Below are 27,109 nucleotides of genomic sequence, written 5' to 3' on the forward strand. Positions count from 1 at the left end.
CATAACAGTAGATCAAGCAGTAGATCAACAGTAGATAAAGTAAAAATTCTTTATCTAGTTTTGTTTTATGTAGCTTTGTTTTTAAGAGCAGAAAGTAGAAACTGTCTCAGGTCAAGGAAATAGAAAGCTAAACTGGTTTATTTCCACATTAGGTTAGTACTCAACAGTTAAAAAAGGCTTTGCTCTCATGGATAAATGGATAATTCTCAAAAACATGATGCAGAATGACAAAAGGAAATTGAAAAATATTACATAGAGTAGGGCGGCAAGTGGAGATATGATTGAATATATGAACATGGTGAGATTTGGACTGAAATGCAAAGTTGGCAGTTGTCTGCGTCTCTTTTCAAAGCACCAGAATGTTATAAAGTCACCAAGGAGAGTAAGCAAGAAAAGAAAGCCATTAGAGCTCTCGGGCTTTTCACTGTTTCACAGAGCAAATTGAGAGGATGGGAATGAAGCAAGTGAAATCCAGAAAAGCGGCCTCACTGATAAGGTAGTGAGGAGACGAAGAAGGAAAGCGCCCTTGCTCCTTGGCCTCAATACCTCCTGCTTTGAAAGGGGTCCGATGAGGTCCTGTGATGCCCTGGGTCACAGCAGCTATTTTGGAATCGTGGGGAGCAAGCCTGAGGCTGGACAGCCAGCGCTGGGGCTCGTGGATGAGAAAGAGAGACAGAGCTTGACGTACAGTCACTTGACAATCTGGAAACTCACTATCTCTAGAATTTTGTTTGGGGAGCTAAACATCTATTTGGCCTCTTATGTTTTCTCCTCCTTGAATCCAAGAGCCTCTTACTCTATCCTAGTGCATTAAACAAACCAGTGTATTTTGCAGATGAAGGAAGGTGGTGTTGAATAAATGAATTAAGCTGTTCACTGGGGTTGCAAAGATGACGAAGACAGGTTCTTGGCCCAGGAGATGGGCCTACGAGAAAGACATTTACATTTAAATGGTAAGAAATAGCAGGCCCTTGAAAGCTTTTGGTCATAGATGTAAAATAATAAAGGCAGCGTTTTAGGAACATTAGGTTGGTATCCTAATAAAAGTGATTGAGCACCTTGAGTGGATACAGCTGTCTGTAGAAGAGATTCTATTTCATTCGAACCTTGTATCAAACCCTTAAAGAGGGTAGTGTCTGTGTTTTATGGATGAAGAAATTGCGGCCCATGGAATTTAAGTAACTTGCAAGGTCAGGCAGCAGTAAGATTAAAGCCAGGCTTGCTGGATTCCAGAGGCCAGGCCTTCACGCACTGTCTTCCATGCTGCACCGTCCCTCCTGCGCCGTCCACTGCCTTCTCCTCCTCACTCATCATCCACCCTGGAGGGCCTCCAGGGAGGGGAAACGGGAGTCAAGGGGACCAGTTCAGGTAGGAGAGAGGCGAGCAGAGGAAGGGAAAAGGAGGAATCACGATGGAGGCATCTGGAAGAGGAACAGTGAGCCTGGGAGACAAACGGACGCGGGATGGGGAGTAGTGAAGCCCTGCTTAGGTCCCCACTACTTGAAAGAAGACTCAGGATGCATTTCTTCCAGCCCTTGCCCTCCTCCTTAATGTGTGATAATCCAGCAGCTGCTCCAACTCTTGTCTTTGAAATATTCCCTATATATTGACTGTTAGCCTATTAGTTTAAAATATATGCACATATATTTCTTCTTTTTCTTCTATTCTCCTTGACACCTCTTGGCTCTCTTTAAATTTTCTGCTTCATCAGCCTCTCCATAAAACTAGATTTATGCCTAGGAAAGCTCCTTCTCTATTTATTTATTTGATTTAAAATCAATTCATTACTGTTAGTGTATTATTAGTTTCACAGGTAGAGTTTAGTGATTCATCAGTTGCATATAACAGCCAGTGCTCATGACGTCACGTGCCTCCTTCATGCCCACCACCTGGTTACCCCATCCGCCCTACCCACTTCCCCTCATTCTCTCTTTAAAAATCGCCGTCTCTCCCCCCACCTTTTGCCTACTTCCAGGATTATTTGTGGCCTCACTTCATATCTATCTTTTTTGTTGACTCTAATTTTTTCCTTCTGTTTCCTAAATGGCTCTTGGAGTCTGTCCTTTACCACAATGATCTTGATCTAAGTTCTATCTCCTTCTACAAATCTTCTGAAGAATCTCTACTCTTTATACTTTGTCTCTATACCTCCCTCCTTATAACTATCAGGTGGTATTATATTAATTATATTATATTATATTATTTTTATTGGAGTTCAATTTTTTTGGTTATCTTTTTTAAAATTTTTTTATTAGAGAAGAAGTAATTTTTATACTTTTACATTTTTGATACCCTCCAAGTGCCTAGGATTTTTGCACCCAGGAGATTCTCCTTTCATTGAACAAATAAGTGAATGAGAAGCACAAAAGGGGGAAAAACAGAATAAACGACTGTGAAAAGTGTGAATCAGAAAAGAGAATAAGGTGGTCATTTGAGGATGCTGTGGAAATTCATATTTTATTTTTTTGACCTGATAGGTTGGGCTTATTGAAGAGTCAAGAAAATATAGGGAGAGAAGTAAGCAAAGAAGGTAGGCAAGGATTCCCTTGAAGGGTATGTGGCTAAAAATTACAGGTGTGCTGAAGTCATGGTGTCTTTAGCTCTGGATGGCAGGGCCTTCCAGCTATAAGTAAGAATATTTTACAAATATTATTATTTTTATATATCCCATTTTGTATAAGATACATTGGGATCCTGTCAGAGTTCTCCAGCGAAACAGAAATAAATAGGAAGGATGAGAAAAGGAGAGAGAGACACAGAAAGAAAAAGAGAGAAGGAGACTTTACTATGTCAGCTCGTGGAATAGTGGGGGTTGGCCAGTTTGAAATACGCAGGGCAGGCTGCCAGCCTGGAAATTCAGGCAAGACTTGATGTCCTAGTCTTGAGTCTGGAGGCAGAATTTCTTTCTCATCTGGGGACTTCGTCTTTCTCTGAAGGCCTTCAACTTCCCTTGGTGGGGGCTCAACACATTGTAGAAGATAATCTGTTTTTACTCAAAGTCTACTGGTCTAAATGGTAATCACTTCTTTAAAAACCACAATCACAGCCATCTAAAGACTGGTATTTGACCCCAAATTGTGTCCTGGAGACCACAGGATGCCAAAGAACCAGATAAAGGCCTATTTTTAGAAGAAAGGAGAGGGATCCCTGGGTGGCGCAGCGGTTTGGCGCCTGCCTTTGGCCCAGGGCGCAATCCGGGAGACCCGGGATCGAATCCCACGTCGGGCTCCCGGTACATGGAGCCTGCTTCTCCCTCTGCCTGTGTCTCTGCCTCTCTCTCTCTCTCTCTCTCTCTCTCTCTCTGTGACTATCATAAGTAAATAAAAATAAAAATAAAAGAAGAAGAAAGGAGAGTCAGCTCCTCCATTTGAAATGGGAAATGACGACGGGTACCCATGTGGGTGGTCCGGGAGTTCCTATCAGGTGGCTTCTATTTCTCTGTAAAGTAGGATGAGAACTTGTGGGATGGAAAGAGGATTGAACGTTGGAAGAAAGTCAATAAGGTTGGCACGTTCACTGAAGTGAGTGGGAGGGTGAGTTGCCAAGTGAAATAGAATCGAATTGCTGAGCAGAGCTAATCACGATCTTATGCATAGTACAACCTCCTCGGTAAACACTCATTGCACAGTCGTTTCACGTTGCTCACGTGACCCCCTGACAAGTGTTTACACAGTACTGCTCTTTCCTTTCTGCTGGAAAACCCCACTCTTCGGTTAAGCACTGTGCATTCTACTCACTGCACCTCTTAGACCCAACTAGTATCAACTCTGGTCTGCTTGTTTGACAATCTTACTATTGTTTGCCTTTAACATCGTGCGTATAATAAATACTGCAATTTGGAGAGGTGCACAGGTGACTAGTGTGTCGGCTTAGATGGATACTAATTTAAATGTCAGAAATACTTAATAGGCCTTTAGCATAGACCCCCCTGCTCTATGACTCAATAATGACACACTCCTCTTGCCATCGTTCAAAGGACAAGCTTATATACCGGGCCATCGGCACTCCATATTATCTGAATAAGTGAAGGAAGATGTTGGGTTTTTTAATTCTATTTTCTATATTTTTGCCTCTTTTTGCATCCCAAGCCTCAGAAAGTGGCTGAGAGCAGAATTTACCTAAAGCTCTGGATTCAATGTTCTCTTCTTCCTGTTTGCTTGAATTATCTGATAAATGTACTTATGTATTTGAGAGGTAGTGTGAGGTGGAGGAAATATTTTTAGATCATGGAGTCAGAAGAGCCAGGTAGGTAGTGGCAAACTCAAATCCCTACAGAAATATAACACATCTGCTGTAGCCAAACATCACACATCTGCTGGCAGATCTTGTCTTCAACTCATGTTTTAATTCAGGCTTATTTTCTTACTAGTGCTATGTTTTAGATAATCTGTTCTCTATTGGCTTATTTTCTTTAACGTGTTAATAATAGTTTGTTTTACTTAGGGCATGAGGTTATAGTGAAGATTAAATAAAAAGTGCTATATAAAAAAACTAATATACATGAATTGATCAAGACTCCCCACTGAGACAGAAACAGAGAGAAAGTAATTTCTATCAGAGAGCTCAAGAAGAAGAGAAATATATTTAAAGAATTGGTTCATGCAGGTATGAAGGCTGTCAAGTGTGAACTCTGTAGAATAGGCTAATAGTCTGGAAATTCAAGGAAGGGCTGAGGCTTCGGCCTTGTGTCCCATACCTGCAGGTGGGAAACTCACGCAGAGTTTTTACGTTTGCAGTCTTGAGGTAGAGTTCCTTTTTCCTGGGGAAACCTCAGTCTCTGCTCTAAGGCCTTCGATGGATATGAGAAGGTCCGCCCACATTATGGGGGATTTTGCTTTACTTAAAGTCTACTGATTTAAATTTAGGTCACACGTGAAAAATACCTTCAGAGCAACCTCTAGCCTGGTGTTTTAACTAATAACTGGGTACAACAGCCTAGCCAAGGTGACATGTCAGATTAACCATCACATTGACACGTGCCTCTTGAGTTGGGCTGCCGAGATTTAATTCTAGATCTGTCTTTTGGGAACTCCCGTCAGCGTCTCCATATCCTATGTTTCTATCCTGTGATTTGGCCTCCTCATCACAGAGGATGATAAGCCACCTTACAGAGTTGTCTGAGATTGGATGATACATGTACTGTGTTGAGGATAGAGTAGCACACAGTAAAGGTGCAGAAAGTTATGGAAATGATCGTGAAATGTTCATTATTATTATCATTGTTCTAAAATCTGAAACTATAACATACAAATTTTAAATGGAAAATCAATTTCTATGTTAATTAGTAATGTTGCTTTTTTCCCCCTAGGGTTCAGGCAGGAACCAGTCATCCTGGATTTACCCCAACAGTCGCAATTTCAATACTCTCCCCTAACATCTCCTTTGGCACCCTCTATTTTTCAGACCTTTCATTCTGATGTGTGATTTGCACAATATTCCTGCCATTAATGTTGAAAAAATTGACCTTTTTAAAAAAATTTTATTTATTTATTCATGAGAGAGAAGGGCAGAGACACAGGCAGAGGGAGAAGCAGGCTCCATGCAGGGAGCCCGATGTGGGATTCAATCCTGGGTCTCCAGGATCACACCCCGGGCTGAAGGCAGTGCTAAACCACTGAGCCACCCGGGCTGCCCACAATTGACCTTTTTAAGATGGTTGCTAAGTCTTGCTCTTCAGGTGCTTGGTTTATTCTATAGTTGAATAGAGAACCAGCCATCTGTTAGCGAAGAAGTCTCACTACTTTGTAGGCAGTGTCTTGGTGGTGGAGCCTTAATATCATGCAAAGTTGTTGACTTTTTGCCATCATCTCAGATGGGTTATAGTTTACTATACTCATGTGATTTCCCATTTCCAACCCTTATTGGTTTTTCAGAATTATTTAATTATCTGTGGGCTTTCCTTTAGTCACATAAGTGTATATTTAATGAGTTCTCTAGCCCATTAAAAGAAATATATGTGGGCAGATCTAAGAGCTCTTTTTTTTTAAAGATTTTTATTTATTTATTCATGAGAGGCAGAGAGAGAGAGAGGCAGAGACACAGGCAGAGGGAGAAGCAGGCTCCATGCAGGGAGCCTGACTTAGGACTGGGTCCCAGGTCTCCAGGATTATGCCCTGGGCCGAAGGAGGTGCTAAACCGCTGAGCCCTCTGGGCTGTCCTCTATGAGGTCTTAATATGTCTCTACAAAGTTGTGTTTAGATGAAAAGTAATCTAGCATGGGAAAAGAAAATAGAAATTTAGAAAGGAATTCAAAATTTTAAAAGGTCAATTAGGTGACCTTTATTATTAAAGGTTTATCATTAAAACAGGTAAGTTTCTGAGACATAATTTACATCGAATTTACTAAATTACGAATAGGATGTTATTTTTGCTGCATTTACAGAGATGAGATGAAGAATTGGCCGTAAAACGGGGCTCTCTCCCCAGTTGGCTGGGAGTTAGCAGGGCCTTTCTGACCCAGGCCTAGATCTTGGTTTTTCATGTTTCAAACCTCTTTTCATAAGGTCCTGATTCAATTCCATTCTCAGAAATGACTCTTAATAATCAAACTCACAAATGATAGCTGTGCAATTCAGAATGTCTGTGTATTCACTTACACTGCAGGCTGTTTCTTTCCAAGGATAGATCTAGAGTACCGCCCTCTCCTGGTCTCAAAGTCTCTGAAAGCCTGAGTCAGTATTTGAAATTATGTTTAGGGTCCACGGTTAGGGCAAAAGGAACTGGACTGTTGCATCTATGCTAGAGGAACAGCTTGATTTTATATATGTCCCTACTCTTACTTGAGGTGTCAGGTTGAAGATTATTTGGGGGAATTTGAGAGCTTTCCAAAGAAATGCTCTGTGATGAATACAGCGTCTTACATCTGCCCAAGATTGCTGCCATGAGCCGGGCATCCCGTGTTTGATCATCTTTGATCTGAGCGATTGAGAAAAAACTCACAAACATCCTTGGCCCAGAATACATTGCATCGCTCTAGTCATTAGGATACAGATGTCTTACAGACACATTGCTCATTCCCTTAGACAAAGACTGAAAAAAAATCTTATTAACCAAACAATCCTTCTCTTTCACAGATAACCGTATGACCATGTTTTCCTGGCAGGTGACAATATCCCTAAGAAGGATATGGCTTTTCTTAGTTATGTCACAGTCCTAAAAATGGCCTCATAATTGTGATGTTTTCACAAACAACATTTTTTAAAAAGATTTATTTATTATTTATGATAGACAGAGAGAGAGAGAGGCAGACACAGGAGGATGGAGAAGCAGACTTCATGCCGGGAGCCCGACATGGGACTCGATCCCGGACTCCAGGATCGCGCCCTGGGCCAAAGGCAGGCGCCAAACCGCTGAGCCACTCAGGGATCCCCTATGAACAACATTTTTAAAATGGTCATTCTCTAAGGATTAGGATTAATATGTGTATCTTCAAGTTCAGGAGCATTCTATGTCACTTGGTAATGAAAATTTGTTTTCGGTGCTTCATGCTACAGAAGACTGCAGCATTTAGCTCTGAAGTCTCTAAACTGTTCCAGGTAAGGACTGACTTGGATTTTTGTAAGTCTTGGGCTGGATGGGCAAGGAGAGAAACTCAAGGCCTGGGCTCTGCATGAAGTTCATAGCAGCAGGAGCTAAACCTGGTTGAACTTCAATATTGACCAGAAGAGGGCAGACACCCTTTGGGTTACCTCCATTTAAGCCACCTTCCGTGTTCTGTAAGGAGCGCAGATCGTACTCCCAAGATGGATTTCTTTCTTTCTTAATTTATTTGGGGGTGGGGGGGGGAGGGCGGGGGGGGGCAGGGAGAAGGTAGTGTGGGGAGGGGCAGAAGAAGAGAAAGAATCTCAAACAGATTTCCCATGAGTGGGAAGCCAGAAGCAGGTCTGGATCTCTCAAGCTCTCCATCTCACAATCCTGAGATCATGACCTGGGACCAAATCAAGGGTCCAGCGCTCCACTACCTGAGCCAGCCAGGTGTCCCCTCCCAGGACATTTCTTTGGGAGTGTCAGTAGACGTTGATGAATACGAATTTGCAGAGCTGGTAAGCAAGAGTAAACTATTCATTTTTAAATTGTATATATATATATATATATATATTTAAGGAAACTGATATATATAAATTATATATATAATATAAATGTAATTATATTATATATAAATATATAAAAATATATAATTTAAATATATATTATATAAATTATATATATATAAGTTATATATATTATATATTATATATATAATTATATATAAATAAATTGTATATATTTATATATATAAATAATATATAATAATATATAAATAAATAAATTGTATATATATAAATATATTTAAGGAAACTGATTACTTAAGAGAAAAAAAACATATATGTATTGGATTATCCTAAGGATATCATATTATACATACTAGGCTCTAGAAGGTTTTAAGCGTTCTACACAATTCTGAAAATCATTTCAGAGAGTGTTGAATAAGCTTTTCTTTAGGGTATTTCAGACTAATCTAAGAAAATCTTTGCCTGAACAGTTCCTGTGTGTACTTCTTAAGAAAGAATTCTACTCAGTCTCTAGCTATTAACGTTTATCTTATTTGTGAAGCTCTTTAAGCACTTCAGAAAGAGGACTAATGATTAAGTGCCAAGGTAAAATGTTATTATTCCTTTTTTTATTCTTCCATTGTATTCAACTGAAGAACATATTACTCATTATTATTATTACATATTTATTAAGATTTCTAATTCCAAGGACTTATTTTTCATTTTCCAATGATTTATTTTTCCAATATGACTATTAAAATGGTCTCAGAATTCTATAACTCCCTGACTTTTGGTTCTGCAGAAATCTGTACACTTTTGAGTACCCTGCATGTCCCAGATGTCTCCTAGTCCTTTATCTAGCATCAATTCTCTCTTTGGTATCCAACAACTACAGTACAATCATTCATCTAAAACTTTTGCAGGTAGTTCATCTCATTCTTGGATTTCTTTCCTTTAATATTTTTGAGCTTCAAGAATGTTTAGTTTTCCCATAAATCCTCCTGATGATTGTGTACCAACACTTGTATCAGTTAAAATGCTTTCAGTTTCAACTAGCATGAAATCTGACCCCAAAAAGAGCTTTAAAAGTAAGGTGTGTATTGACTCACATCAGAGTAGTTCCGGGGGTAGGGTATGCTTCACAGTTTGTTGTTGAAAAGAAGGTTCAATCTTTCTTTTCCCACTACATCCACCAGATCAGCTTTATCCCAAATTTCCTTTGTGGCCACAGGATGGTGGTTTGGAGCAAATGGAACTATAGGGTTCCATTTTCAAGTCTAGGGAGCAGGAGGTTGGCTTGTTATAGCTTTCCCTTAAGAGTCAACACTCCAGCAAACACTCTTCACTTCTCACTGGTGTCAACTGGCTTAGGTATTTACACCAACAACACACAAAGGAGCTGGGACTAATGTAATGGCTCATAGGAACCAGGGACTCTTGCCCCTTCCCCCCCAACCCTGCCTCAAGGTAGAAGAGGGATTATTGGCTAGTCAGCTATTCCATAGTGAGCTGCTACAAAATGATGTTCTGTGCTCTCCTACTGTTACCCCCTATCGCATTATACCTAATTCTCCAGGCTGCAGCTAATCTGTTCACCCATTGGTCCTCACTGTGAGCATATCAGGAATCTTAATTATCCCCCACACAGGCAGGTCAGTGAAAACATTAGAAGACCTGGGAAGAATAACTTAATACAGACTATCATATGTTACTGTTCCTGGAGCTGATGAACAAGTATTTTCTCTGGGACATCTACTGGACATTGCTGTTTTTAGTACTTTACCCTCCTCCAGCATCTGGGGCAGCATGTCCTCTCCAGTAGGGGTCCTCTTTGTCTTAATTCCCCAAAGTCAAAGATCACAACCTTCTCTGTTTCAGGTGACAGCCTAAGGGGAAAATAGGAGTACTCTCCTGCCCGTACATGGCCAATGACCTCCTAATTAATCTTTTACGCTTGATATCTCTATTGAGGTCTGAGCTCACGCAGCCAGTGTCTATTTTAATGGAGCCAGTATTTCCATGTAGATATCTAACAGGCAACTCAAGCTTAACATGGCCCAAAGGGAACTCTTGATTTCTCCTCAATGCAAAACTTTTCTTCCCATAGACATCTCCATAAAGAGAAATAGATGTATTTATTTATAGAAACTATTGATCCAGTTGATTGAAATAAAAATTATATTAGAATTAAATTTGAATCAAATTAGAAGTTTTTTTTTCTTTTTCTTTGAAACACACAATTTGTCAGCAAGTTTTTTTGGCCATACATGCAAAAATCCACCTTGAACCTGTCTATATCTCTTCTCTCCACGGCTACTACCCCAGTCCAAATTTCTATTATTCACAGTTAACTAGCCTCTCAACTGCTCTCTCACTCTTCACTTTTGTACCTACACAGTTTATTGAACAAAAATGGCCTGGTGAGCTTCTAAAACCATAAACAAAATCATGTCACTTGTCTCCTGAATACATTCTAGATTTTAATTCTTATTATTTATACGTGCGGCAAGTAAATTCTCCTAGTGTGGTTTTTCATCTTTTAAAAACGTTTTGATTAATATAAAGCTTTAACTCGAAAGCAGTGGACTCTACCAATCATTTCCTTTAAAGTGTGTTATCTGTTTTCCTTTAATAAATTCTAATGAGTGTCTAAATGCATTTCCCCAGAACATTTTAATGTTTTTTTTCTTTAAAATTTGATTTCTTGATTTAAAAAAAAATCCTAGGATTGATTTCTGTGTATCGTGTGAGGTAAATATCAATATTCTTTTTTTCCCGTGTGGTTGAACAACTGTTCTGTCAACGTTCTTAAATACTCTCTCGTTTCCCCTCTTATCTGAAATGCCAAATTTGTTCATAAATCACGTTTCTGAAAATGTGTGGGTTAGTTGTGGAGGCTCTATCTTCAGTTCCTTGACCAAATTCTCTATCTCTATGTCAATATCATATTTATCTCCTAATTAGTAGAGCTTTATAACCATTTACTGCAGTTAAAGTAAATCTCCCCAATTTATTATTTTGCTTCAGAAGAATTTTGGTCCTTCTCAGGACTCTTTGACTCTTTGATCTTCGGTGCATAAAATCACCTTACCAAGTTCCACTCACAAAAAATCATGATGAGCTTCTAATTAGATTCTATCTAAGCTTTAAGCTAATGAGATTAAAATTGATATATATTTTTTATTATATCGAATCTTTCCAAGAATATGGTATACGGATCTGCTTATATGAGTATTTAAAAATACCTTTCAATAACATTTTATAATTTTTCTACAAAATACTTGCACATTTTATGATTTTTTTTTGCTACTATAAATAGTAAAACTGCATTTTCTGCTTGTTGTCATTATAAAGAAATGAATCGATTTATTTACATTGGCTTTGTTTTCAGTAACTCTGCTAACCTCTATTAATCCTAATAATTTTTTTTACTGATTCTTTGGGTTTTCTTTCTAGACAAATGACTGTATTATCTATGTCATCTAAGTAATTACATATTAATTCTCAATTTTCAACACTCTATTTACTTATTTTTTCTTTCTTTTATTACTTACTTATTTTTTCTTACCTTATTTCCCAGCCTATAATCTCAAAAAAAAAAGTATTTCTTGATTCTAAAAGAATATTTATAGCATTTATAGCATTTTGGCATTAAGAAAAGTGATAGCTAGAAGTCATTGTAGGTTTTCTTTATCAGGTTATGGAATCCCCTTCTACTCCCAGTTATGTAAGAATCTTAATCATAAATGGACACTAAATTCTGTTAAGTATTTTTCCTGAGTCCATAAAGAAAATCATATGGTTTTTCAGCTGTCCAATATTATCGGTGAGAAGTGTGTTGATTGATCTGGCAACATTCAAATAATCTTGAAATCTTGTAATAAACACAACCTGGCAATCACATAGTATGTTTTTTAACACATTGCTAAATTAATTTGCTAATCCTTTGTTTAGGATTTTGCACTTATGCAATGTATTCCTTTCTTTCTCAAAGTATTATCAGATGGTTTAAGTACTGAATACATCAGCATCCAAGCAGGAAAAAACGAAGACCATTCTAGATTATTGCAAGAAGAGGCCACAATAGAGAGTGAAATTAGTTACAACGTTATGGGATGAGTTAGAGGGCACACCAGGAATAGTTACCCGATGAAGGCAGCGAGGGCCAGGAAATGGGGAGTTACCTGGTACTTAGGACTACCGTGGTCCTGAGGCTGCTGGCAGGTGGAAGGGAGCTGACTAAGCAGTCCCAGCCCTGACAGGAGGCTGCTGCGGCTGCAGTTGCTGCCAGGAATGAGAAACAAATCGTTTCACCAATAGTCTCGTTTTCCAGACTCTTGTCAGTGCCTCACATTAGCAGAAACTGACGGGGAGCCAGATGGCAGGAGGCTATGAGATGGAGTTTGCTGCCTTCTAACCCCAGAGGGATAGAAAAAAAGCCCAGAGGATAATTGCGGAGCAGAGGGAAAATGCTATCCGTCAGGGGTATCGAGATGTCTGCTAAACTCATAAAATGAGCCACAGAATGTTCTTTCTTTTTCTATTCTCTGGAAGACTTTGTGAACATGAAACCGTTGGTTCAACTGAATATTTGGTAGACGCCCTCTGGGCCTGGCATTTCCCAGTAAAGATTCTGAACTACTGATTTCTGAACTACATCTGAGATGGAACTCTTCAGCCTCACGTTCAACCGCTTATATCAACGTCAAAACACATAAAAATACAGGTCTTAACTGGCATGTAGAAACGGACTTTGCATAAATCCTTAGTTTTAAAACAACTATCTCATATTTGACAGATGCTAAGCTTTGTCAGGCTAGCATCTATCGACTCATATAAAAAATGATTAGAATGATCCAATTAAATAGTGATCGGCATGCTATTTGTTGGAACCGGAGCTATTCAAAAACTTGCCCTAACTTGTGGACATAATCACAAGTTTAACCGCTGATTCACTACTGAGGGCCCATCGCTGTGGTGTGGCACAGGACGTGGATAATCAAGCTATGGTTCTGACTTACTGTCTCTTTCATTCTGTCCCCTAACTTTTTTGAATTATTTTACTCCTTCTTCCCTTGTATATTCTGTGTTTCTGGACACACTTTCATGGATCTAAAATATTCTGTAGTATTTACTGATTCAGAAAGATCCACTGATACATACAGTGAAAAGCTGAGTATCCTGTGAGAAAGGAAGTAGCCCCTTGACCACATAGAAGCTGGACACAACTGTGAGCAGTGCTGGCTTTACACACCTGAGATTTATAGTTAGCTCGCTGCCTGGGGCTTCGCACCAAGAAGGACATGGTCTCGTTTTATTGCTCTGCTGTCACTGTCTTACAATTCTTCATAGCTTTTGAAAGGGGAACCTCACATGTTCTTTTTGCATTGTGCCCTACAAATCATGTAGGTAGCTGGCTCCGTTGTGAGTGTTGGCTTGGTCCGGAATTACACTTTCTTTGTCTTCTTTTATTTGCTGAAAAATATTCATTAACTGTGAAAATCAGTATTTTTCTAAGGCCTTATTAAAACTCTAATTCAAATATCCTTTAAGAGAGGAATGACAGTATTGGTTTTGGGAAACCCAGGTTTATAATGTAACAAAGGAGAAATGGGTTTAATATTTAGTTGGATTGTTCCACAAACCATAGAAGAAACAGAATTTGCTGTTGAAAATTGAATGACCGTGATCCTCAGTGCATTTTTTTTTCCTCAGTGCATTTTTATAGGATTTTACTATAGAATTAATTTAGGTCAATTGGCTGTTAGTGATTATGTCCACAAGTTAGGGCAAGTTTTTGAATAGCTCCAGTTACAACAAATAGCATGCCAATCACTATTTAATTGGATCATTCTAGTCATTTTTTATATGAGTCGATAGATGCTAGCCTGACAAAGCTTAGCATCTGTCAAATATGAGATAATTGTTTTAAAACTAAAGATTTATGAAAAGTCAGTTTCTATATGCCAGTTAAGACCTGTATTTTTATGTGTTTTGACGTTGATATAAGTGGTTGAGCATGAAACTGAAGAGTTCCATCTCAGATGTAGCCTGAGAGCATCCCACCCAATATTTCAATGTAAATTTTTAGAGAACACATACAATTTGATGGGTTTATATACAATACATTCCTGGGAGTCTTTTCTCAAATTCTGCTATTTGGTCTTTCTGATCAAACAAGATTTTGTTTTGTTTTTACTTTATTTGTTTGAGTATGCTTGGTTTAGCTCTATGCTAGTCTTGATCAAACCTGAAGCTGGAGTATACAGCCAAAACATTCCTGAAGGGGCTCTCTCAGAATGTCAAAATAAAGTCCCAGAAGAAATTTAGATGTTTATAAATCCTGGAGAAGTCAAGAGGCTCTCATTTCATCTCCACCTCCTTGACCTGCCAAGTTCACATATCCATGCTACTTTATTTTGTTTATTTGTTTGTGTATAAGAAGGTCCAGGAGAGAAACCTCATCTGTAAACCAACCCCAGGGGCTTTGATCAACCTGGAGAGATTCCCAACCCCTAATTTGATGGCATCTCATCAGACCTTGTGAAAGATATCAGTGGAATAAATTCTGGGGCTGGTGGGTAGGTCCTAGGCCACAAGATTAAGACTCTGGAACAAGGGAATGATAAAATCTGCCTCAAGTCAAGGCAAAGACTCCTTTCTGAGAAATGAAGTTAGTCTGATACAGAAGAAAATCAAGATGCTAAAAATGCTTCCCATGTGCTGGTTTTCAATTGCCTTTCGACCCAGCTCCAAGTAAAGATGTGCCAAGAGACTCGGGAGGAGATTTATGAGGCCACCTTTCAGATGTAGAAGAACCAATATTAGTATTAGGATGGTCAACATTTCTCGAGAGAATAATATGAGTACACACTGTTCTTTTATGTTATAACTCTCAATTCTCTTAATAACCCATGAAACAGATATAATTATTGTCTTTATTTTGGTAATAAAAAATTATAGGCCCAGAGTTTAAATGACTTTACAAAGTTAGTGAGCAGCAAAATCAAGACTCATACTGTAATCTTTGTCGTTGACACGTGGCTTCCTCAGCAGTCTTACCATGAAATTTCGACCTCTGTGGGACGAGAGCCTCCTCCAGGGTCACGGAAGGAGAGCCAGAGTGTGTTCCAAGTGGGACAGTGCGTGTGGCCGACTCGATATCATGCCTGGCATGTTGTAAACTGTTGGAACATATTATTTGTTGTGATGCTAGAAACCAGAAGGTAAGGCCGAGAGCCTAGGCGTTAGATTCTAAATTCTGATTTGTAACCCAGCTCTAGTTTGTTGTGTGATTTTCAGAAAGTTTCCTTTTCCTACTTGAAAAACAGGGAGCCTATCCTTCCCCACCTTGTGGGGTTGTGGTGGTAATCAGAGAAGCAGCCACTGCACTTAGCGCTGTGCCTGGCACATAAGAAGGGCTCCCGAAACGGTAGCGATCATTTTTGAACGTATTCCTGTCCTTGCTGTCGCTTGTGGTTTGGAGTCACAAAGCCATGTCAGTGCCTTTAAGCTCAAGGACGTCAGAAGCCACAGAGTCAGAGAATCAGACCTAGAGGTCCAGGTGTGGTACCCTGGCCTGGCCGAGCCGGAGTTCGCACAGCCACTGGGCAGGACCTGGAAAACACGGAGCATAGGAGTGACAGGAAGGGTGAGCCCCGGGTCCCTGCCTGAAAATGGAAGGCGACCCGAGAGTCGGAGTCCCGGCCGTCTCGCCGCCATCCCCCGTGCTGACCGAGCTCCTTGACCGGCCCCTAAGCCCCTGCGCCCCGGGAACTAGAAGCTCCGTCCCTCACGCCCTTGAATTCCACTCTTCAGCCTTCTCGGTATTCTCCTTTGGCTCAGAAAGCAACCACCTGATAGTGCCATGTGAAGGGGGAAACGTCTTTCTCCAATTGACAAAATTGCAGGTAATTCTGTTATCCACTTAAGATAATACCCTTCTCTGAGCATAACCTCCTGTCCTAAGCTGCAACTCTAAATGGGCTGCAGACACATTAAAAAAAAAAAAAAAGACAAAAGAGGGACACCTGGGGGCTCAGTGGTGAGCGTCTGCTGTCAGCTCAGGTCAGGATCCCAGGGTCCCGGGACTGAGCCCCACATCAGGCGCCCTGCTCCGAGGAGAGCTGCTTCTCCCTCCCCCTCTGCCCCTGCCCCTCTTGTGCTCTCTCTCTCTCTCTCTCTCTCTCATAAAATAAATAAAACCTTTTTATACATGACAGGGGGGTAGGGCACCCATGGTTTCTCTATTCTTATATTAGAGAATAATATCCTCCTGGAATTTTCTGGCATGCCTATCCATTTGAGTCACAGTGTGTTCTAATGGCTTCAAAGAATGTAAAAGAGCATTACCATAATGTCTCCATGTCTTTATATATATTGCAATATCGGTAGGGCGAGTGTAATCTTCATAAAACCTACACTGTCTTTTGAGAAGATTCCATTTCATATCCAGAGCTTTAGAACGGGGGTAGAATTTGTATTAATAGAAATACTTCGTGTATTTTATTTCTTCATTGACCAAAGAAATGAGTTGTTTTCCAAGACTAATGAACTCTGTCTTCTAAAAATAATTTTTTGGGAGGAGAGCCCGGGTGGCTCGGTGGGTTAAGTGTCCGATTGTCACCGTGGGCTCAGGTCCAGATCTCAGGGTCCTGGATTGAGCCCCGTGTTGGGCTCTCTGCTTAGCGGGGAGTCGGCTTGTCTCCCTCTCTCTCAGCCCCTCCCCCTGCTCTCTCTCTCTCTCTCTCTCTCTCTCTCTCTCATAATAAATAAATAAATAAATCTAAAAAATATACTTTTTGGTTAATAGAAATATTTAAATTCTTTTTGCAAAAAGCAAGGCACAACATACCATGTCGTAACAAAATTTCAATGCACTGTGCGTCCACACACAGTTCTGGTTCTGAGCTACAGAACACAGTTTCCCTGAATGTTACAGATTTTCTATTCTAAGAACTATAATTGTTCCTGGCAATAAATAAATGTGCTTCTATTGAATTCAAAATTATAGTAAATGTGCTCCGTGCAGATAATCTAACTCCTGTAAATTCCCAAGCCCTACGATTATAGATTGCGTACCTGAGAGACATAAGGGCTTGAGTTATATGGCAAAATAATGAGTTGAAGACTGATTGCGAATGTGTATCTATTAACACAGCCATGAATTTTTTGCACTGCACTGGATAGATAGATGGGGTGCGAGGCACTCAGCCACCGCAGCAATACGTCGTGTGTAGCAGGTTCAGATCCTTAAAACATTCACAGCCATGGCTCGTGTTCCTCCCGGGGCCTGAGAGGGGCCAGTGTGGCAGAAGTAAATGGGGTGCTGGGTGCCAGGGAGCCTGACTGTGGCCCCAGGCTGAGCCGCTGCGACACTGCGCGAGCCAGGCGCAGGCTACCTGGGTCCACCACGTTGCGCAGGAGAAGCCGATGGCATGTCAAGTGGCCTCGCCCTCCTCCCCGCTCTCCATCTCCCATGGTTGAATGATTTGAACTGGACCTTCTATTTTCATCAATTTTTTTTTCTACTCTGCACATCAATATTCTTCATTCAGCTACCAAAATAGTGCTTTATGTATGTGGCCAGGATCCCAACGTGGTAGGGCTGGAAGGGGATTAGAAATCCTTCGCATTGTATTAAAGGCACGTTTTACGAGAGATGCAGGCACTGGGGCCTCGAGGGCCGGGGACATTGCTGCTGCCACCCATCCTGTGTTGGGTGCCCAAGAGCAGTGTTCCGAGTCTTCCTAACAGCAACAACAAAACCCCCAAAACAAAACAAAACAAAAAAATGCACAACTACAACAACAAACCGATGGGAGAGTCTTCCTGTGGCTGCTTATCCTACCTTTTTTTTTTTTTTTTTAAATTTGGCTGGAATTTAGAGTAAGGGGAGCACCAGAAGTGCTCCCATCTGCTGCCTGGAACACGGGCCCGCTGCTCGCAGGCTGGAGCCAGTGGGCCCAAGAGCTAGAGCATTCAGTTGGGAGATCCTACGGAACCCCCTTGTCTTCAGCACAACCTCCCGCTCCATTTGCACCTAGAACTCTCTCTGAAGATAAACCCCTTCAACAGGGCTGAGAGAGGGCCAGGGTCCTGGGGGGCTGGGGCCAACCCACACACAGGAACTTCCCACAGGCCTGCGGGCAGTGTTGCTTGGCGGCTCTGCTTTCAGAACAGCCTGGCACCCCTAGGACAGAGTCCTCCTGAGGGTTGGCAAGGCTGAGCTGCTTCCTCCCCCAAGCCCACGCGTTCACTTTCCCTGACCTGCTGGAGCGCTTGCCATTCACCTGCCTGCTTCACCAAGTCCAAGGTTTTATTGACGTCTTTTATCCACTGTTATCTCTTCGCCCACTGTCTTTGCGCTTGTGGATTTATGCCCTTTCATGCATTTGTTTTCATTTTGGACCATTGCAAAGGAGGAATAATGACAGGTGTGTTTAGCCTGTTGTGTGTGGACCAGAATTCCCAGCTTCAGGGAAATTAGGTTTGGGCAAAGGGGAGCATAGAAAGGGCATAAAAGTATCTGAGTTGGGAAAGTGTTACTAATGATTTTGGTTAAAAAGGAAGAGAAGAAGGTGTAAGATACATTCTATTCGTATTTCGATCTTTTTTGACTAAAGCCCTGATTGTTACACTTTATCACCTGTTCAATAAAACAACATTTGAGGTAGAAAAATAGCCCCTAAGAGACTCTGAAATATTGAGCAAGACAGTATTTATTAAAGCCCTTTATAAATGTCAAATGTATACCTATGTAGGTTATAATTCCTCACTTAAAAATATAAAGATTATGGGCCTTCATTTTACCAATAAAATCAAAGCAATATAGTCTTACAGTAGAGTTGCTCTCTGCTTTGAAAATAACACTGGCACTAACTCAAATCGCTTAGAAGTGAGACTTAAACCCCTTGAGGCATTTAGAAGTGGGTTTTTTTTTGGTTTATTGTTGTTATTAATATTCTAGTCAGTGGAACCACTTGGCTGCTCCCCCAAATATTAACAATCTGAAATCGGGACGCAGTGCAAAAGTGAGATTTAGGTATTAGTCGGACCTGCTCATGGGTAACTCTTCTCGCCGTTGACAGAGAGCGCAGGGCGTGACTTTCGGGGATCAGGTGGGATTTAGCCGTAAGTAACCGAAGGGAATAGTGAATTCAAAATCAATAATTAACAAGATGACAAGCAAAGTCCTTCACAAACAAATATCTAGCTCTGAGGAAATGACCAGGTCCCTCAGGAGTAAACCTGTCTTGGCAGGAGAATTGTGAAAACACAGCAGCTGAAATGGACTACGCGTCCTATGAATCAAACTTCGTTTTGGTGGTTGACTTCTGCTGAGCTTGCTCCAGGGCACGGCCACATGTGACAAAGTGCCCTCCCGCTACTTCTAGAAGTGATCCCAGTGCTTTTTGAACGCTAGCACCGTGAAAGATTTCAGTGGGCATGTGCTCATTAGATAGAAATGCATTATTTCCATTGCACTGTGACTTATTCGAATCCCAATCTATAGACAGACCACGAGATTTCTGCCAAAATTGTGTAGTATGTGGTGCTTCCGGGCTAACGAGAGCTAAGAAATAATATGGGGTTCTTACCCCTGATTTTCACAGCACCCGTTGACTTACAATGCAGATTGCACAGCCTGAGTGCGCTAAGATGGAAGGAACGTCAACGGAAAATGTGGGATGGGGAAGTCACGGACATATCCTTGTATATCAAGAGTATATCCGATCTAGATCTGGATGTATTAGAATATACGTATGTGACACAACATATGTAAGAATAATATATAAGACATGCATATATATCAAAAAGAAGCCAAATGCAAATATGGTTTAGAGCATCAGTGAAAACTTGGAAACAAAGGAGGTATTTATGAGAACAATTTGTTTGTCAGTGAAGTATGGTGGCATGACCTCTAGGCTAGACATTTGGAAATCCAGTTATGGTGACCTCAAATATAAATCATCTGGCTTCTCTAAAATTACATTTTTCCCTCTGTGAATACAGTGAAGATAAAATCTGTCTTAGCGCTCAAGAGGTTTATGAGGATTTATTGAGATAATATATGTGAAATCACTGTAATAAATGTAAGTTGTTAACAAAAACAGAATCATAGAAAAAAATAGAACTAGTTATGTCCTTAGGAGGTTTTTGGGTTCATTTACCTGCCTAAGCCACTCAGGAGAGTAAGTTACCTATATATCTCTTTTACACATTTTGTGGTGTTTCAACTTCCTCCAAACATTGAAAAATTGTATCTATTAAAATAAGGCATAGCATTTTTTTTAGTAGGAAATAGTTTTGAAAATAATTTTAAATTATTTAGAAGTAATCATCTATCATGTAAATGGGATTCTTCTTACACAGATGATATGACTTAATTCCAGTAGGGATGAACAATAGGGATGAACTCCCCAAAGTAGGGTCCCTTGATAGACTTTGGGGGACTTTGTGGTTTTCCAGAAAGTACATGTGAAAGTGTGTGTATATGTGCTAGGGAGTGGTTTTCTCAGAAGAATATACATCCCTGGGAACAGTGTGCGATAGGTTGTTTGTGTCCATCCAAAAGGGTGAAGAAAATGTCTTTTTCTGGGGAGACGTTAAAATTTAGAAGTAATAACGTACTTTCAGTGAGGGCTCAGCACATTCAGGCACTGTGATAACAGCTTTCGGCAACGCCATTAGAGAGGAAAAAATCCACAGCACCTTTTAGGAAATCCTTGAGTCCAAGTATATGTCATATTAAGGTGTGTGTGTTGGGGCCAGAATTTTTAAGTTTTTAGAAAGGTGAGTTGATGCCTTTACCAAACATTAAACAATACATCCAGGTGGCTCTGAGAGATTGTCTCATAATTGTAGAGGGACAAATAAAAGGTTTAAAATTCACATTAGTTTATTCCATACACATCAGATTTTGATACCCAAAAAGCTATGAAAAAACATTTTACTGTCATAGCTTCTGGATTTTGGAATTGCAGATAAGGGATCATGAACGTATATTATTATCATCCCCACTTAATAAGTGAGAACATGGGTTCAGGAGGTTAGTAAGAGCCCTGGTTTTCACAGTCACCAGGTGACCAAGCAGACTTAAATTCAGGCCTCCTGAGTTGGGGTCTATGATATTTTAAGAATTCAATGCAAAGGGAGTTAATCCCTATTGTTCATTCCTACTGGAATTAAGTCATATCATTTGTGTAAGAAGAATCCCATTTACATGATAGATGATTACTTCAAAATAATTTTTTTTACTTTAAAATAATTTAAAATTATTTTCAACATTTGTGGTTTCCTGCCTTGTTAATTTTCCCCATTCTCACTGGTGTGAGGTGGGATCTCATTGTGGTTTTGATCTGTATTTCCCTGATGGCAAGTGATGCAGAGCATTTTCTCATGTGCGTGTTGGCCATGTCTGTGTCTTCCTCTGTGAGATTTCTGTTCATGTCTTTTGCCCATTTTATGATTGGATTGTTTGTTTCTTTGCAGTTGAGTTTAATAAGTTCTTTATAGATCTTGGAAACTAGCCCTTTATCTGATACGTCATTTGCAAATATCTTCTCCCATTCTGTAGGTTGTCTTTCAGTTTTGTTGACTGTATCCTTTGCTGTGCAAAAGTTGGAGAGGATGCGGAGAAAAGGGAACCCTCTTACACTGTTGGTGGGAATGTGACCTGGTGCAGCCACTCTGGAAAACTGTGTGGAGGTTCCTCAAAGAGTTAAAAATAGAACTGCCCTACGACCCAGCAATTGCACTGCTGGGGATTTACCCCAAAGATACAGATGCAGTGAAATGCCAGGACACCTGCACCCCAATGTTTCTAGCATCAATGTCCACAATAGCCAAACTGTGGAAGGAGCCTCGGTGTCCATCGAAAGATGATGGATAAAGAAGATGTGGTTTATGTATACAATGGAATATTATTCAGCCATTAGAAATGATAAATACCCACCATGTGCTTTGATGTGGATGGAATTGGAGGGTATGATGCTGAGTGAAATAAGTCAATCGGAAAAGGACAAACATTATATGGTCCCATTCATTTGGGGAATATAAATAATAGTGAGAGGGAATAGAGGGGAAGGGAGAAGAAATGGGTAGGAAATATCAGAAAGGGAGACAGAACATGAAGACTCCTAACTCTGGGAAATGAACTAGGGGTGGTGGAAGGGGAGGAGGGCGGGGGGTGGGCCCCCCCGGGTGACGGGCACTGAGGGGGGCACTTGATGGGATGAGCACTGGGTGTTATTCTGTATGTTGGCAAATTGAACACCAATAAAAATAAATTTATTATTAAAAAAATAAAGAAAAAATAATAAAATTATTATCAAATGGACTATGAGAAACTCTAAGACACACAATTTGGTCTTAGCTCACAGCTTCCACCAGCCATCCACCTTATTGTGCCTCCTGCTTCTGTGGGTTGTCATTTTCCCTAGCGACCATAAGGAAGCAGGTGACGAGAGAGTAGGGGAAGGATGACAACCCATTCCTAGAATCCTGAAACGCTGATGGGAAAGCTGACTGTCCAGATTTAGACGAGTTGGTGGCCAGGCCATGAGATCTTCCCAAGAAGAATTAGGAAAAGTCCACAGAAAGTTCATAGAAGAATTTCTTGAAGACCTGCTATGCGCTAGGTACTATTCCAGGCATTGGCGACGCAATGAAGTGTATGGAAGTCTCTACCCTGGAGATATGGGAGCAACCACATACCTAGAGTACCCCCTGACAGCTTCACGTTGAGTTTGGAAAAAAGTTCAGACTGTAAGATGGGTTCTCCCTAGACAAGGAGAGTCTCAGACACATGCAGGTCTCTACTGGAGGAGGGAAGCTTTCATGGGAAACTGGAAGAATGAGAAATTCTTTAAGCTGCTAGGTTCCATTTTTCCTGTGATTGGGCAACCATAGTATTCATTCATCAGGCTCTCAAGATATTTGGGAAGGAGAAATAAGTAGGGAAGGATACTTCTTGGGTCACGAGGAGCCGTGAGGGCAGGACGAGGATCACAGACGGGAACCCGTCAGTGAGGATCCCACTGAGTCATCAGCAAGGCAAAGCCAGGGGAGGGGTTCAGGCGGGCCGGGCAAGGGTAGACGTGGAGGGGACACCCCGCGGGCCACCCCAAGCTGGGGCGGGGATCGGGGGGCCGGGTCCTTCTGAAGCTTGAGGCACAGCATCACCGATCGAGGGCGGGTTGAGAGAACGAGACTGAGCACCAGTGGGGCTCCTCTCTTGCCCAAAGCCAGACTCCAGGTTGAGTCGGCTGGAGGGGAGGCCTGGCGGCCAGGGGTTCTCCTGGGGACTGTCAACGGTCAAGGCCGCAGGAATGTGTAAGGTGACACAAGAACATACTGTGAAATGGTGCTGACAGGTGGGTCGCCTCAACTGGAAAGCGTTCAGAGCTCATTACGGAATGACTGATTTCGGGAACAAGCTGCAAACTCGCTAACGACTCATAATACCGTTTCCATATTAAAATGAGTTGTGTACTCCACGCAACCAACGTGAAAACAGAAATTTGAAAGCATCCTGGGCCGCAGGTCCTTGGATGATGGGTTGTGGGTCGTGGCGCAGCCGGCCGGGCCCGCTAGGTGGCAGTGTGGTCGTGACTTGCTGGGAGTGGGAGCACAAGACCTCAGTCTGCAGCTGCTGGTTTTTTCTGACATTTAGAAATTCCCATAGAAAATCCCGGTGGAAGAGAGGATGGCAAGTCAAACAACGAACCACGTGAGCATCACTGGCATGCAACACGGAACTGTTTTACTGTAGTTAACCATGGAGCATCTCATGAAACGTCAGAGCAGCAGCGTCGTCTGGTTCTTCCCATAGGTGAATGTTGGACGTATGGAACAGATAGAAAAGGGATGGGAGCAGATGGTGGAGACGTCTCCCCAGCGCTGACACACGCCAGCCCCCCTAGCTGGGCCTTCATGGGTTTTCTGTCCCGGGCTTTACTTCGTCCTTACTGGTAGGTCCGAGTTCCCTGTTGCCCTTTGAGATGCCCCTGGGGCCTAATTCCTGAAAGTCACCTCGTGGGACTGTCCTACTTAGTCGGACTTCCCTGAAATGATGTATGAAGACCACCGACAGCGTGTGTTGTCAAACGTCCCTCTTCTTCCCTGTTCCTTGGATCAGCACTTGCTGGCTGTGTGATGTAGGACACACGACTTAACCCCTCCCTGCTTCGGTCTCTTTACCCGTAAAAGGGAATGATAATGGTATTCACCTCTTAAGGTTCTTGCAGGACTTACACGAGTTAGTGTAAGAAGTGCTTCGATGGATGGGTGACATGGTAACCCAAACCCAACACCACGTAACAGTTGGTTTCCAACCGGAAAGTAAGACCAAAAGGAAGAAACTGCATTCTGGTTCCCTTCTATCCGTCCCTTTTAAGCGCTGGATACATAGCACTTATGCTTAATAAATATTTAAATCAACGAATGAATAAATCAATGGCTAAAACCATGATGGTGCTCTGGGACGCACAGGGATGAATTAACAAACACAGTCCGGCCCCTAACATCTGGGACATTTCTTTTTTTTCTTAAAGATTTTTATCTTGAAGTGATCTCTATGCTCAACACGGGCCTCAAACTCACAACCCCAAGCTCGAGAGTCGTCGCGGGTTCTACCCACTGAGCCTTTAAGTTGAATGTGCTTTTGTTTATTTATTTATTTATTTTGATTTTTATTTATTTATGATAGTCACAGAGAGAGAGAGAGAGAGAGAGAGAGAGAGGCAAAGACATAGGCAGAGGGAGAAGCAGGCTCCATGCACCGGGAGCCCAACATGGGATTCGATCCTGGGTCTCCAGGATCGCGCCTTGGGCCAAAGGCAGGCGCCAAACTGCTGCACCACCCAGAGATCCCCTGTTTATTTATTTTTTGACTTAATATTTTGCTTCCCCAGTTTGGCAAAAACCATAAGGATGAGCATATTAAGTGTGGTTGATTTTGCTGTTAAAAATGCATGTGACACTCGACATCCTATGTTTTTGTGTGGTTGTATCCATTTATATAATATTGAAGCATACTTGTTGGAACTGGCTTCTTTACCATCAGAACATAAAAATGTATTCTTAGATCCATCCTTAGCCTATTTCAAAATTATGAAGCACTGACTCAGCTGTTTGTGCCAATTTACGGTGTGCGTTCTTCCCCTTTGACCCTGTTTCTCTTTCCTTGAAGAAACTAGGTTAAAACTCTACTTATCAGAAAAATCAGGTTCAGAGCAAAACAAACACACTCCTTTGAATATATCTCAAGTACAATTTTATTTTATTTCTTTTTAAAGATTTTATTTAGTTATTTGAGAGAGTAAGAGATCGCTCAAGCACGAGACGGGGAGGGAGACGCGGGGAGCCCAGAGGAGACGGGTGCCAGCCCCGGACCCCCCCCACCCCGAGATCATGACCCGAGCCAAAGGCAGACACACAAATGACAGCCACCCGGGCGCCCCATCAAGTAAGATCTTAAATTCAAAAGATCTGAACGTTATTCTTGAAAATAGCTGCAACTAAAATAATATACGTTACATCTTAGAGAAAATTCTCTGGAACAGGAAGCTCTTGATTCATGCCCCAAACTTGCCCAGACGCCGTCACCCAGTGGCCCAGGGTGCGGCCTGCACGCAAACACTAATCCCTTGCTTTTGCCCCACGGTGCCCGCACCACGCAGCCTGGCAAAGAATCAGGGCATCTCCTTTGTCATTGTTTTCAATTATAGTCTTGCCATTTTTAAATCAACTATATTTTTATTGCCATGAGCATCGGTGTGACCTTACGTGAAACCGCGGGTACTCTTGGCCACGAAGAATGGTGTGTGCTCACCAACAGGCGTCGCGCAAGGCTTTCTGTGTAGCAGGAATCTCACTGCCATCCCCTTTTGGATCTTTGCACCGTTGGCCCAGGCCGGTGCGGAGACTACTGTTTCGATGGCCTAGTTTGAGTGGGTTTGATAACGCGAGGGGCACCGCAGTCTTGGTGTGCGTGGACCAAGTTGGGGTCCGGAGCCCCGTGTGCTGCAGAGAACCGGGGGTAGGACAAGGCAGGCTGGGGGGTGCCCAGGTTCTCATACAGAAGGCCTGCCGAGGAGGGGGGCCCTGGCCGGGGGGCTCAGCGGGGGCTCTAATGTCCCGAATCTCGGGTGGAGAGAGGCCGCGGTATGATGGCAAGGTGGGACCCGGGGACTGCGGGCCACATGCACCGGGGCTCCCCCCCCCCCGGCAGAGGAGAGGCAGGAGAGGAAAGGCCGGGTGCAGCCGGTGGCGCGTCGGGCCCCGACCCCGGGTCTGCTGCGTGGGATGCTCCTGCCGCGTGCACGTGGTACACCTGCCAGGAGAGCCCCGCGCCTCAACCGGCACCAAGAGCTCCTGCCCTGCAGCTTGGCCACAGCCCCTCGCACGCCGTGTGCTCCATCCTTGTCCCGCGGCCCCGGCTCCTCCCCAGGAGTGACCAGAGTCTGGAACGTGTGGCAACAGGAACGTGAAGGGTGGCGCGTCCTCGTGCTTACTGCGCGGCTGTGCCACGGGGCACCGGCAGTTGGGGCGTCGACTGGGCCGGGGCCCTTCGCAGGCCTCGTGGATGCTGAGCATGAGTTCATGCAGGGTTTTGAGCCGCTCGTGTTTAATTCCTTTAAAATGTCACCATGAGAAAGGGGCCGGATGAGAGACTATAAACCAAAGGAAGGTGGCTCTGAATAAAGCTCCCACGCGCTTGACTCTGGTTGGCGTCACCGCCCGGCGCTGTTGAGCGGGTGCGACTCAGTCTACAAGCTCTGCTGGCAGGAAACGTCACATTTATTCATTATTTTAAATCCACATAAAATCTGCTCTGAGCTCCTATGCTGTCAGACAGGTGGGAAGTCAGGCTTAGTCACTAGGGCTGCAGAAGCCTCCAGAAGGCACGTGTGGTGCCGACAGGGTGGGGGGAGGCCACTCTGCCTCCAGCATCCTCCCGCTGCAGGCCACGTGGAGGCTGGGACGGTCGGAGCCCGCTCTGGGCCTTGGGCTCGCAGCCCCACAGGCCTGCTCGCGGGGCTCCCTGCTTCCCCTTGGCTGCTGAGGCCTCTCCA

The sequence above is a fragment of the Nyctereutes procyonoides genome, unplaced genomic scaffold, assembly GCF_905146905.1.
Source record: "Nyctereutes procyonoides isolate TBG_1078 unplaced genomic scaffold, NYPRO_anot_genome, whole genome shotgun sequence".
NCBI lineage: Eukaryota > Metazoa > Chordata > Mammalia > Carnivora > Canidae > Nyctereutes > Nyctereutes procyonoides.